Below are 12192 nucleotides of genomic sequence, written 5' to 3' on the forward strand. Positions count from 1 at the left end.
GCTGATGAGTCACCCTTTATTTCCTTTGCTTACTATTTCTTGGTATTTTTCTACTATTTTATTACGCCTTTCAACTTTTTACCAGCACTGTATTTGATCCAAAGCACTGCCAGAAAACCAGAAGGAAGGAATGTCAGCCCCAGACCTCTTTGATAGCTGGCCATCCCTCAAGGTTTCAACACTCAGCTACACAAAGCCATGGCCAAACTGACCCAAAGAAGAGCCCTCCATTGCCCCCTGGCCAGCTGTGCTGCCCCTCCTGTGCCACTGAACTCCCCATTCCAAACACAAACCAAAACACACACTTCGCTCTCCTTTTGGGAACAATCAGCATCAAAAAGCCCCGCTGTGACTGTGAGGTTGCTTTACTCATTGGCCACTTGAAACTTCACACTCTGTGCCCACAGCGTCCAGCGCTGCTCTCTGGCATTTTATCTCAGCATCCTTTACCGACCGAGCAGCTGGAGCAAGCTATTAGTATTTATTAGCATTTAACCTTTCTAAAGCTCAGCTTTCCTACCTCCAAAACAATCTGGAGATAAATAGGATTTATTAAATCAGTTACCTCCCCAGGTCTCGCATACTCCTGCTAAACCCAGGTGGTCAGCAAGCTGTCTGTGTGCCTGGCTCCAACCATTTGGAGCTGGACTCTGAACCAGCTGGAGGTGTATTATCTGCACCGCTCACTCCTGAACACACGCTCCCATTGATCAACAACCCCAGCTCTTGTGTTAATCCTGGCATTGGCTTTGCAACACTCCTTTGCAGGGTAATTGCCTCTATTTATTTCCATGTGACAAAACTGCTTTTAGTAGTAAACAGTGTCATGATGGGGGCATGGCAGCATCACTGCTGCACGCTGTGGTGGATGAGCAGGCTGCACTCGTTTCCCATGTAAAATGCCACATCAGTGCAATAATGGCATAGAAAGGATGAGTTTGTTTTGGACGTTGCTGAACTGAAGTCTCATGGAGCAAGATTGGAAGTAACCACAATTGCCTCCACTTTTGCTCAAGACACAGTGACCATGATCTGAATTCATCTCTGCCATCCTCTTGTGATGGGAATCGTTGCAAACAACACAGCTCTATTACCAAGACAAGGTAAGGACAGGATAAGAGAGGATAAGGGAGAATGGTTTTGCACTAAAAGGAGGGAGAGTAAGGAAGAAATGCTTTACTCAGAGGGCGCTGATGCCCTGGCACTGCTGCCCAGAGCTGTGGGTGCCCCATCCCTGGAGGTTCCCATGGCCATGGGTGGGACCCTGGGCAGCCTGAGAAGGTGGGGGGCAGCCAGCCCACATCAGGGGTGGGGCTGTGGGGGCTTTGAGGTCCCATCCAACCCAACCATGCTGTGGTTCTATGAAGCCTATTACCAGGAACCACAATAAAAACCAGGTGTGTTTACCTTTGCCTTGTTCTCCCATAATTTGGCTAATCTCCCTCCAAGAGACGCTGGGTGGATGTTGGCATGCCCAGGCTCCCTGCCTGGCTGCTCAAGCCCTTCACTTGCCCACACACACAGTCCACATTGAAGACCTCCTTCCCACCACCACCTCCTCAGCAGCAGCTCCCCAAAACAGTGAGAGGAAAGCACCGTTCCCACCGAGCCTTTGGGGACACCCAGCATCCTCATCCAGCCTATCACTGCCAAGGCGGCCGTGTGCCAGACCCACGGGGTTCCATCCCCTTCCCATCGCTGCCTCCCGCTCCTCCCGATCCCATCATTCCCACATGACGCCCACTCACCCAACCCTCCCCGGCTTTGTCTGGTGTTGATCCCCTTCCAACACTTCCAGGCGATGCCATATGCTTCCTTCACTAATTACCTGACAAGTTGGAGGAGAAAGCTTCTATTTAGCCGCGCTTGTTGGGCAACGGGAGCTGTTTTGTCGGAACACTTTCGGTCCCAAATTATTCTGCCCATTTCTGCATCTGCCTCACATCTCCCTGGGTCAGCCCTGACTTAATGCCAGGCATTTCCCCATGTGCTGTGCACTGCTCTGTCCCCGTGGGTAAACCACTGTGCGCCCAGACATGAGCAAGCAAACAAGGTATGGCCTGCAAGTATCTGCAAAAGACTTCAGTGTGACAGGCTTTGCAATTTTACATAGAAAATCCTGGCTGAAAACCACGTGTCATCACGCACGGGGAAGGGAATGGATTTACTACACTGTAGAACAAAGTCTGGTTTTAAAACAAACAGTTATTAATTTTCGTCGCTGATAAAAACAAGAGGAGCAAAACAAGCAGCACTGCTTAGAAAGGCTGCCAGAAGCATTCACAGAATCACAGCATCATAACAACACCAAGGTTGGAGAAGACCTCCAGGATCACCCAACCCAGCTGTACACCTATCACCAGTATTTCCCCACCAGCCCATGTCCCTTCATTGCTCCTTCTGCAGGAAACACTGAAAGCCTTTGGCTGGCTCAGGTGCCAGAGAGATTCTAAAGATAAATTCAAGGGAATTGGGGGTCGGTTCGTACCATATTCCTTTTAGACCAATTTCATGACTCTGGGAAGCCCAAGCACAGACCTTCACCCAACCTCCAATCCTGCTTTTCAGAGACCAGCATGTATACATTTATTTCTTCGTGCAGCCCATATGGGGAATAGAGAAAATCCCCTCAACGACTGCCTTTTAAAATACATAAATACATATTACTGTACACAGGACAGTGTTTCCAAACAAATCCTGAGCTGCTCTTTTTTGCTGAAGGATTACAGTAGCGTTAATTAAAGTGGGGCTGAATTCAGCACATGCTTCAAGCTGACTGCAGAGCACTGCATACTGCAGGGCTCACAGCTTCGGGAGCAACCTCTGCCTGGAGAAAAACAAAGCAGATCCCACCCGGCTCAGCCTGGCCCATGGTTTCTCAACCATGACTGTATTAGGTGACCTGGAGGTTTAGTTTGGTTAGAGCACAGAGCTAGCAGGTTTGGTGTCCCTTGGATGCTCCTCATTCTTTGCCTCAGTTTCCCCATCTGTAGAATGGGTGCAGTGCTGCTACTGAAGTCACAGAATGAAAGACTCACAGGGGTTGGAAGGGACCACAAGAGATCATTGAGTCCATCCCCCCTGCTAAAGTGGGCTCCTTACGATAGGTCACACAGGTCAGCATCTAGAGGGGTCCTGACTATGTCCACAGAAGGGGATTCCACCACCTCTCTGGGCAACCTGTTCCAGTGTTCCATCACCTTTACCATAAAGAAGTTCTTCCATATGTTAGTATGGAACTTCCTATGCACAAGTTAGAGGCCACTACTCCTCGTCCTGTCTCTGCACACCACCAAGAAGAGCATGGGCTCATCCATTTTTCTCCCACCTCCCTTCAGATATTCACAAACCCACCCACTCAGTCATCTTTACCCCAGGCTGACCAGATGCAGGTCACTCAGCCTCTCCTCATACAGATGATGCTCCAGGCCCTTCACCATCTCTGTGGTCCTCCACTGGACTCCTTCTAGGGAGATCCCTGTCTTTTTGGAAGTGGGGAGCCCAGAACTGGACACAGTACACTCAATGTGGCCTCATCAGGGCACAGCAGAGGAGGAGGATCACCTCTCTCAGCCTCCTGGCCGTACGCTTTTGAACGCACCCCGGGATCCCATTGGCCCTCTTGGCCACCAGGGCATACTGCTGGCTCATGGCCAACCTGTTGTCCACCAGGACCCCCAGAGCTCCTCTCTTCAGGTCATCCCCTAACCTGTACTGATGTACGCAATTATTCCTCCCCAGGTACAAGACTCTATGTTTGCGCTGGTTAAACCTCAACAGGTCCCTCTCTGCCCAACTCTCTAGTCTGTAGGTCGGTGGGCTGGAAGATTCTCCAGTGCCTCTTCTACACTCTGTGAAGCACAATTCATACTGCATGGCCATGTCCCTGTCACCACCAGCCTAGTGTCCCCATAAATCTCTCCAAGGGCTGCAAACCTTTGTCAGACAACGCAGAAACACAGCAGTGGAAAAAGGAAAAGAAAAATAAAAGGGGAGCATGTGCACAGTGAGTAATTTTGCTCAAGAGCTTCTTAGATGGAGCAGAGCAGAACATAAACCTGATTGCTGGGATGGGTCGGAGCAAAGATGCTGATTACTTGTGGAGGCGTTGGGTTGTTGTATTTCTGGTTGGGTCGATGGCACAGTGACGGTGTGGAGGTGAAGTGCCAAATGCATCGGGGAGGCTCAGGGACACTGGCTGAGCATACTGAGCTCACTGCACCCATGGAGCAGCTTGTAGGGGTTTTCCTACAGCAACCACATTGTGCTTGAGCACAAAGCTCCAGCAAACGTGTAATGCTCTCACTTTTTTTGCTAGACAAGAATGTATTGATTACATATACTCAAACAAAAAGTCATGGGAAGGTAAGTACTGGAAAGCTGTACAGCTGAGCTCAACAGGAAAAAACACGGAATTACACAGAAACCCATTAAACTCCAGCAAAAGCAGCCCCGATCCCTTGTGCATGCTCTCGTTTCCGTGGATGTGTTGTGTTTTGCTGCAGTTAAAGTTGCTTGGTAACAGGACGAAGTGAGGCTGAAATAAGAGTGTTTGCTGTAGGGTTTTTTTTTTTGGGGGGGGGGGGGGGGGGGATTGACAACATCCGCCTGACAGGAGATGGAGCCAACACAACTTTCCCACTGAAAACAAACTCTAAACATTTGTCCTGTGTTTTGCTATTCTGGGCTCTGCTTTGGCTGCTGCCTTGGGAGGAATTGGGGATGAGGAATTTCCCTGGGGTGGCCTAGGGACAAAGTGCCCATCGGGGCGTTGTATGGTGGGGCTGGGTGGGAAGGGGGTGATGCTGGATTAGAGAAAAATGACCCTGTGGGGGCTGGAGGAGAGGGGGAACCCAACCACCTGTGCATGGCCTTCAGGGGGAGCATGATGGGATGGATGGTGTTGCATTCAGTGGGTCCTAAATAGAGGACTGATGGAGACCACTCAGCCCTTTGGTTATTGCCACAGGCTCCCCAGCATTGTTCCTTCTGCCGGGACAAAGACATCACCTCCAGCTTCACCCCCTGCTCCCTCCCATGCAGCCCCTCGAGGAATGGGGCTGTATGCTCTGTTTTCTATGCTTGCAGGCATGGCAGGGGGCCATGACTGATCTGGGCTCGGTCTGTGCCCTGCTGAATCTCCCTCCATTGCAGGAGCGAAGTGACAGCCCCAGAGTGATTCATCCCATCCCAGGGCGATGCCTACAACAGGATGAGTCACGGCCAACACATTGCAGCTTCCCACAGCCCACTGAGCCAGGCAACTCCTTCATCCCCACCAGCAGCTACGATGTGATCTGATACACACTACAGAAACCCATTGGGAAATTCAGGTGTTCCCTTCCAGAGCTGAGGAGCCAACAGGGATGCAGCAGCTCTATTAAATCATTCCCCCAACTAAGAAATCACACCTTTGGTGAATACGTACAGAAACCATCCTGCATCTGGAAGGTTCCTGGGGCTGTGATGGGAGCACAGAGGGCTCACTGTCCTCAATGGCTCTGTGGAGGGGACAGGAGCATCACTGCAATCCAGATACTCATCACCATAAGATGACCCCTGGTTGCTGCTGCTCTTGGCTTCAGCAAGTAGGGGTTTGCACAGAGAGAGGTCAAAATAATCACAGAATCATTGGAAGAGACCTTTAAAGGTGATGGGATGGGAAGGGGAAAGAGAAAGGGAAAGGGGAGGAGGAGGTGGGGGAGGGGGAGTGAAGGGGGAGTGAAGGGGGAGTGAAGGGAAGGGAAGGGAAGGGAAGGGAAGGGAAGGGAAGGGAAGGGAAGGGAAGGGAAGGGAAGGGAAGGGAAGGGAAGGGAAGGGAAGGGAAGGGAAGGGAAGGGAAGGGAAGGGAAGGGAAGGGAAGGGAAGGGAAGGGAAGGGAAGGGAAGGGAAGGGAAGGGAAGGGAAGGGAAGGGAAGGGAAGGGAAGGGAAGGGAAGGGAAGGGAAGGGAAGGGAAGGGAAGGGAAGGGAAGGGAAGGGAAGGGAAGGGAAGGAAAGGAAAGGAAAGGAAAGGAAAGGAAAGGAAAGGAAAGGAAAGGAAAGGAAAGGAAAGGAAAGGAAAGGAAAGGAAAGGAAAGGAAAGGAAAGGAAAGGAAAGGAAAGGAAAGGAAAGGAAAGGAAAGGAAAGGAAAGGAAAGGAAAGGAAAGGAAAGGAACCCTGTGCCTGTGAGGGGGGTACTGCATCGCACACAAGACTGAGCAAAACCAAGACTGTGGTGAGAATTGGTCACTGCTTGTCTCCTACATGATAAACTGGGTTAAGAATTAATGCAAGATATATACTCCAAAACACAAGGTAATGCTTTGGGATGTAAGGCAACATTCTATCTTGGTGGGATGCATAACTTCTCCTACCATTCCTTACCTTACCCCCCATTGAACACTTACTGGGGTGATTTTTGCTCTGTGACTGGTATCCATGGTGGGGGAGGGCAGGAGCTCAGGGCTGGGGGCTGCTCCCTGCTCCCTCCATTACGAGCTCCACACCGCGCAGCCGCGCTCCATTACTCACCAAGTAACAGAAGGTGTTATAATAAACTACATTAAGCATAGCAGCTATTTTTAGTTAAGCATATTGCATTTGCATACTAAATCTGAGGGGCCATATGTTGCAAAGTATATTATTAAAAAGCCTCTTACATAATATAAGGAGCAAGCTGAGACCGGGGATGTTAAAGCGGTTTCAGTGGACGGCGTGGAGCCCGCAATGAATATTTCAGGTCCCTGTTTCAACCCCTGTTAAGTTTAACAAACAAAACAAACATCTCCTAACCTGTATCCTCACTGCGGGGTCACAGCAGGGCAGGGAGGGTCGGTCCTGCTGAGTGATGCAGCTTTTAGGACCGTTTTTTTGGGAGGAAGGGACAAATGCTCCCTTCCCACCTCCACATCCTATAGGATTTGCAGGGATGGGAGATCACAGGAAGGAGGAGAGCTGAAAATGGGATGGGGTCCCCAGAGCTGAAATACTGCCTGAAAAGTGAAGTGAGGAGGGGGGAACTGCTCCCTCCGGCTGCTGCCTGCATCCCACACAGAGGGGGCTCCACCAGGGCTTCCCATCTGCCAGCTGCACCTCAGCAAGGATCAGAAAGGACCTAAAATATATAACAATAATGACAAAGGCCATATCTAAAAGGCACAGAAGCTGTTCTTGCACATCCCTCCATCCCCCCTCCCCGGAAGCCTCGCTGCTTTGCCCAGAACATCTTGAAATATTAAACGGTCAGAAAGCTGCTGCTAATTTCAGCTCATGGGGAGCCAGATGGAAGCAGATCTCCCAGAGCCCAGGCTGGGTCCTGGCAATGCTGCTGTCCTTGAGCACATGGGAAGGAGATGCCATCCCAGTTGCATTGGGCAGAGCTGTTGCAAGACGTGGTTTAGCAAGCTGGAGGTTCTGGGAGGCGCTGGGGAGATCTGCCAGCCTTGAGCATCACTGGTCCATGGGGAACCCCTCTACATCCCAGATGGGGTGGGCATACCTCCCTGGCAGTGTGGTCCCATGGGAGGGTGCAACAAAATGGGACAGAATAAGAAGAAATAGGGAAATGGGGGTGGGAGTAAGCAAGGGACAACCTAATCTGCAACAAGGATCTACAAGGTGCGTGCCAGCACGGATACAGAGGTTGCTGGACCACTACATAGTGAATATCAATGCTGAATTTTCCATGCCAAGGGATGCTTCTCAGGTTGGCACCAGAGGCACCCAGCTGGGATTTGCTCCCGCTGCTCCTTCATCCTGCAGGGATGTGATTTCCCTCTCAGGCCAAGCGTGCACCTCCCCAGCACCTGCCTGATTTTATCACTTCACAGCTGCTCCTATGAGTAATAACTGCTTACAACTATTCATTTTCTACCAGCCCCTCTCCGGGAAGAAACTCCCCACCAGCACCCTGGGGCCACATCCCCACTTGGGGGACAGCTCTATTCATTTTGCATCCTTTTGGAGAGAAGCAATTTCTCAAGATAGAGCCAGGCTGGGTGGGAAGGCTCCAGAATTAGAGAGGAATTCAATAAAACCACCACTGGAGCAAGGACATTTGAAGAAAGGCATGGGCAGAGCAGGTCTCGCCGCCTGGAGAAACCTTGACTCGGCACGCTCTGACATCTCTGGTTATGTCTATTTAATTTGCATTGCCTATAAATGTCAGTGTTTTGAGTGATGTAATTTCCAAGCACTTCAGTGAACTTGGTGACTAAGTAAACACTTCTTTTAATGGAAAAGGATGCACATCAGATGTGTTTTTTGATTACAAAATGCCAGGAAAGAGCTACTCTATCAGCCCGAGTGGGGAAAAAATAACCAGATCAACGAAGTATTTAAGGTACATCAGCCAGGGAAATGCTTCTCTTGCTCATGCATTTGTGTGAGTGTTGGCCAGGAAGGACCCAAAGTCAACATGACTTTTTCAGAGGTGAGAAAGGGGCAGAAAAATAATAAAAAAAAAGCCCCCAAATTCCTGCTTGAAGAGAGGGAGAAAAGCAGGTAAGCGTAGATCTCACATCTAAAGCAATGCTTCAACTGCAGGACATGTTGGAGAGATTTAGGATTTTGCTTTTCAACCTTACACTTGAATCTCAACGACTCTCCTTCATACATTCCCACACTGAGTTGTCCCCATCTCCTTGGAGCATTCCCCACTCAGTAATCTTTACCCCAACAGTTCGTCAGGATGGGGGCTCCTCCAATCTCAGCTCCTCACTCACACACGTTCCCCACTCCCATCATTCAGACTCCACTGAGCCCTCACTGTCCGGACAACGATTCTTCCTTATTTCTGCACAGTCAAGGCTTGTCCCATCTTGCAGACAAAGCCTTGCTGCTTCCTTGCAACATCAGCACCTCCAGCCCCCAAAGTGCCATACCCCTGCTGTCCCCCAGCCCTCTCCTCTCGCACCGCCGCATATGGAGGATGCTATATATAAAAATATTTGCATTGTGTTGCTGCCCACGGCGAGGCCAGCAGGGCACGGATGGATCTCATATGGCAGCAGGCAGTCTAATATTTCCTTCTGATAAAAATAACCTGTGAAAATCACATCTAGTGCAGCACTGCTGGGGAAGCGGGGCAGCCCACAGAGCTGCCAGGAATTTTGCTGGAGGGGGTGGAAAAAGAAAATCCATCACTGCTAACCTGGAGGTTTAAGTTGACAAACAGTGGGTTGATGTCAGAGGTTACTTCTGAGCTTTTACAAGGCATGGTGAGGAAGGGGTAGCAGGAGAGAGGTGAATTAGTGAAGTGGGATGGAGCGTGAGATGTGGCTTGAACCAGATTTTGGGGAGGTGAGGTGGGGTTTGCAAAGAGGTAGAGCAAGGAGAGTGCTTGGCTCTGTTTTTTGGCCATCTCAGAGCTGACCATGGTCTCTGGGGTTCATAAAATCATTGAATTACAGCATGGTTGGGTTGGAATGGACCTTAAAGCACAGGGACTTGGCAGGTCTGGATGAAGACTGGAACTGGTGACCTCCAAGGCCTTTTCTAACCAACATGATCTAAGAGAGCTTTGGCAGTGAAAGTACATTGGAAATATCATCATGGGTTCCAGTTGCAGGAACTTGATGGATGGGGTGAGGAGAGGAGCAGACCACAGAAGATGGGATGGGAAGAGCCTGGGGTTTGGGAGGAGTCCAGCACAGGTTGGGTTGTGCAGTGTCTGGTGAGATGAAGGCTGAACGCGGATACGAGCCCTCTCTACAAATACACCCAAGGCATACACCAGAAGGGAGCATTTCCATCGACAGGAAAATATTTGCAATAAATAAAATAAAATAAAATAAAATAAAATAAAACAAAACAAAACAAAACCCAAGCTAGATAAACTGATGGTGAAGAAGCTCCGTATGAAATCAAACAGTCTGGAGGCAACAGGGCTTTGTGGGTCCAGACAGGCAGCTCCTCATAAGCAAAGCCAGGTGGTCGAGAAGACCCCTTGCTTATGAAGCTGCAAAAGCTGCCTTCCACATCCCTGTCTCACCTGACCCCAATGATTTGCATCATGACAGTGTCTTACAGACCCCTACTCCAATCCCAAGGGAAAATTGTGCCCCTGGAAACCTTAGTTCTGGCCCTGTACTGGGGTAAAGAAGGAGAGTCCTTGCACTCATACTCATTATTCTTACATCAACAGCTCACATGGGTTCTTGTGCATCCACATCCCATGGTGGGGAAGCAAAATGGCCAAACCCAACCCCCAACACCTTGGTCCCCTCCCTTGGCCTCAATGGGATGGGATAGAGCCAGGAGACAGAGGTGAGACGGATCCTGCTTATGAGCTTGTGGCTTTCATAAGCTCAGTATGAACTTGTATCGCTGCAATAATGCTTAATTATTGTTTTTACTATTGCAATATTTATGGCAGCTCACAGAACATCCATACAAACAAGCCCATGAGGCCATTGCTATCTACAGAAATAAATATCTGCACTGGAGGGCATGAGTATGAGACACTGAAGATAAATTGCTGCTGGCTCCTGGGACAGAGTATAACAAACCGCTGTGTATCCTTAAAATGTGTCAATTTTTCCCTTGGGAACACGCTCAGATAAGAGCTTGCAGCATGACAAATGCATCTCCATCAGGGTATCTCTGAAATCAACGAGATTTTTTGCCATCTTCTCCCTTCCAGAATTGGCTCTGATAGTGCTCATGCTGGGGCTGCAACGTGGAGCTGGTTTAGCTCTTGAGTTACACTGGAGTAAGACCTGTGTGACCTGGATGTCCTGGAGGTTGGGAAAGTGATGGAGAGAGGTCCCTGGCTCTGAGGAAACTGGAGACTGCAGAAAAGCAAGGAGCACTGCACCTCAGTTTGGAGCCAATGGGAAGACTCAGAGGGTGGTGACACACTGAACAGGTTGCCCAAGGAGGCTGTGGATGCCCCATCCCTGCAGGCATTCAAGGCCAGGCTGGATGTGGCTCTGGGCAGCCTGGTCTGGTGGTTGGCGACCCTGCACATAGCAGGGGGTTGGAACTGGATGAGCATTGTGGTCCTTTTCAACCCAGGCCATTCTATGACACTGTGATTCTATGACCACCCCTTAGAGTGAACCACAGCAGTGCACGAGGCCAATCCTGGAGGAATTGCTGCCTGGCTTTTCTCACGCTGACCTTGCATTGGAAAGGGAAGAGACTCTCCTGTTTGTACACACACATCTGACAGAAGGCAATGGCAATCGCTTCCCTTCTCCGCTGTTCACACTCTCCAAAATATTTGAGTAACGACACCATGTAATAGAATTTGTCACTCGGCCAAGTTTCGCAGATGGCATTTCCCTTTCTAATCTTTATGAGCTTCCACTTAAATAGTAGTAGTGGAAGTAATAACTACAACAAAAATATTAAATCCGATAAAACAAAACACAGTCGCAGCCCTTTCTCTCATAAAGCTCCCCAGTTTTTCAGCCTATTTGGTAGCAAACTATACGTCGCAGTGGCTGCATGCCAAAAACAACCCTAAATAGCCCCAAAATGCTTTGGTTTCTTTTTTTTTTTTATTATTATTATTTTTTCCACAGGTAGTGGTGGATCTGCATGGCACACAGCTCTCTAACAGCTCATCTGTATTGCTGCAAGGCTTCGCAATCTCATTCTGCTGTCCACTGAGCAGGAAAGTCACCCAGCCCTATCACAGGTGGGGACATCTCGTGTGGGAGACCCAAACCCACTCCTGCCCCAGGGCTGCAGCAAGCCACTGCCAAACTCTGCAGGATTGGCATCCACCCTGTCCCTAACTCACCAGTAGAGATGGGTTTGGTTTCCCTCACTCCTTCACGGACACAAGGGGCAACAGGAGGAGAAGACATCCAGCAGAAGACCCCACATGGCAGTAAGGGGCAATGGCTGTGCCATTGTGATGCCTGGAGCTCCAAACAAAGCCCCCCAGAGACCCATCTGAGCAAACAAAGACCTCACAGCACTCAAGATTTTCTCTCCCATTCCATCATCCCTCCACACATTCGACCATCAGGGATCCATGAATGCAGAGCTACAAATGATGCCCTGCCAGCTGATGAGCGATCAGCTCTGACTCTCTCTGCCCTCCTTTTAACCTCTATAAAAGCTGAATAATTGATCACGCTTTCTTCCTCCACTCTTCTGTTCTGCTCAGACAGCCTTTGCCTGCTCTCCAGCCACCCAGCACGTCACTGTGGATGCTCTTTGCCATCTGTGACTCCCCCAAGCACTTTGTATTCTTGCA

At 49.8% G+C, this 12192-nt stretch overlaps 1 protein-coding gene across 4 annotated transcripts in view; it reads right to left on the reverse strand.

Moving 5' to 3' along the window:
* ASIC2 (acid sensing ion channel subunit 2) overlaps positions 1 to 12192 on the reverse strand; it is a 413868-nt gene that overhangs the window by 16666 nt on the left and 385010 nt on the right. The gene's annotated exons all lie outside the window — the stretch shown is intronic.

The sequence above is a fragment of the Gallus gallus genome, chromosome 27 (assembly GCF_016699485.2).
Source record: "Gallus gallus isolate bGalGal1 chromosome 27, bGalGal1.mat.broiler.GRCg7b, whole genome shotgun sequence".
NCBI lineage: Eukaryota > Metazoa > Chordata > Aves > Galliformes > Phasianidae > Gallus > Gallus gallus.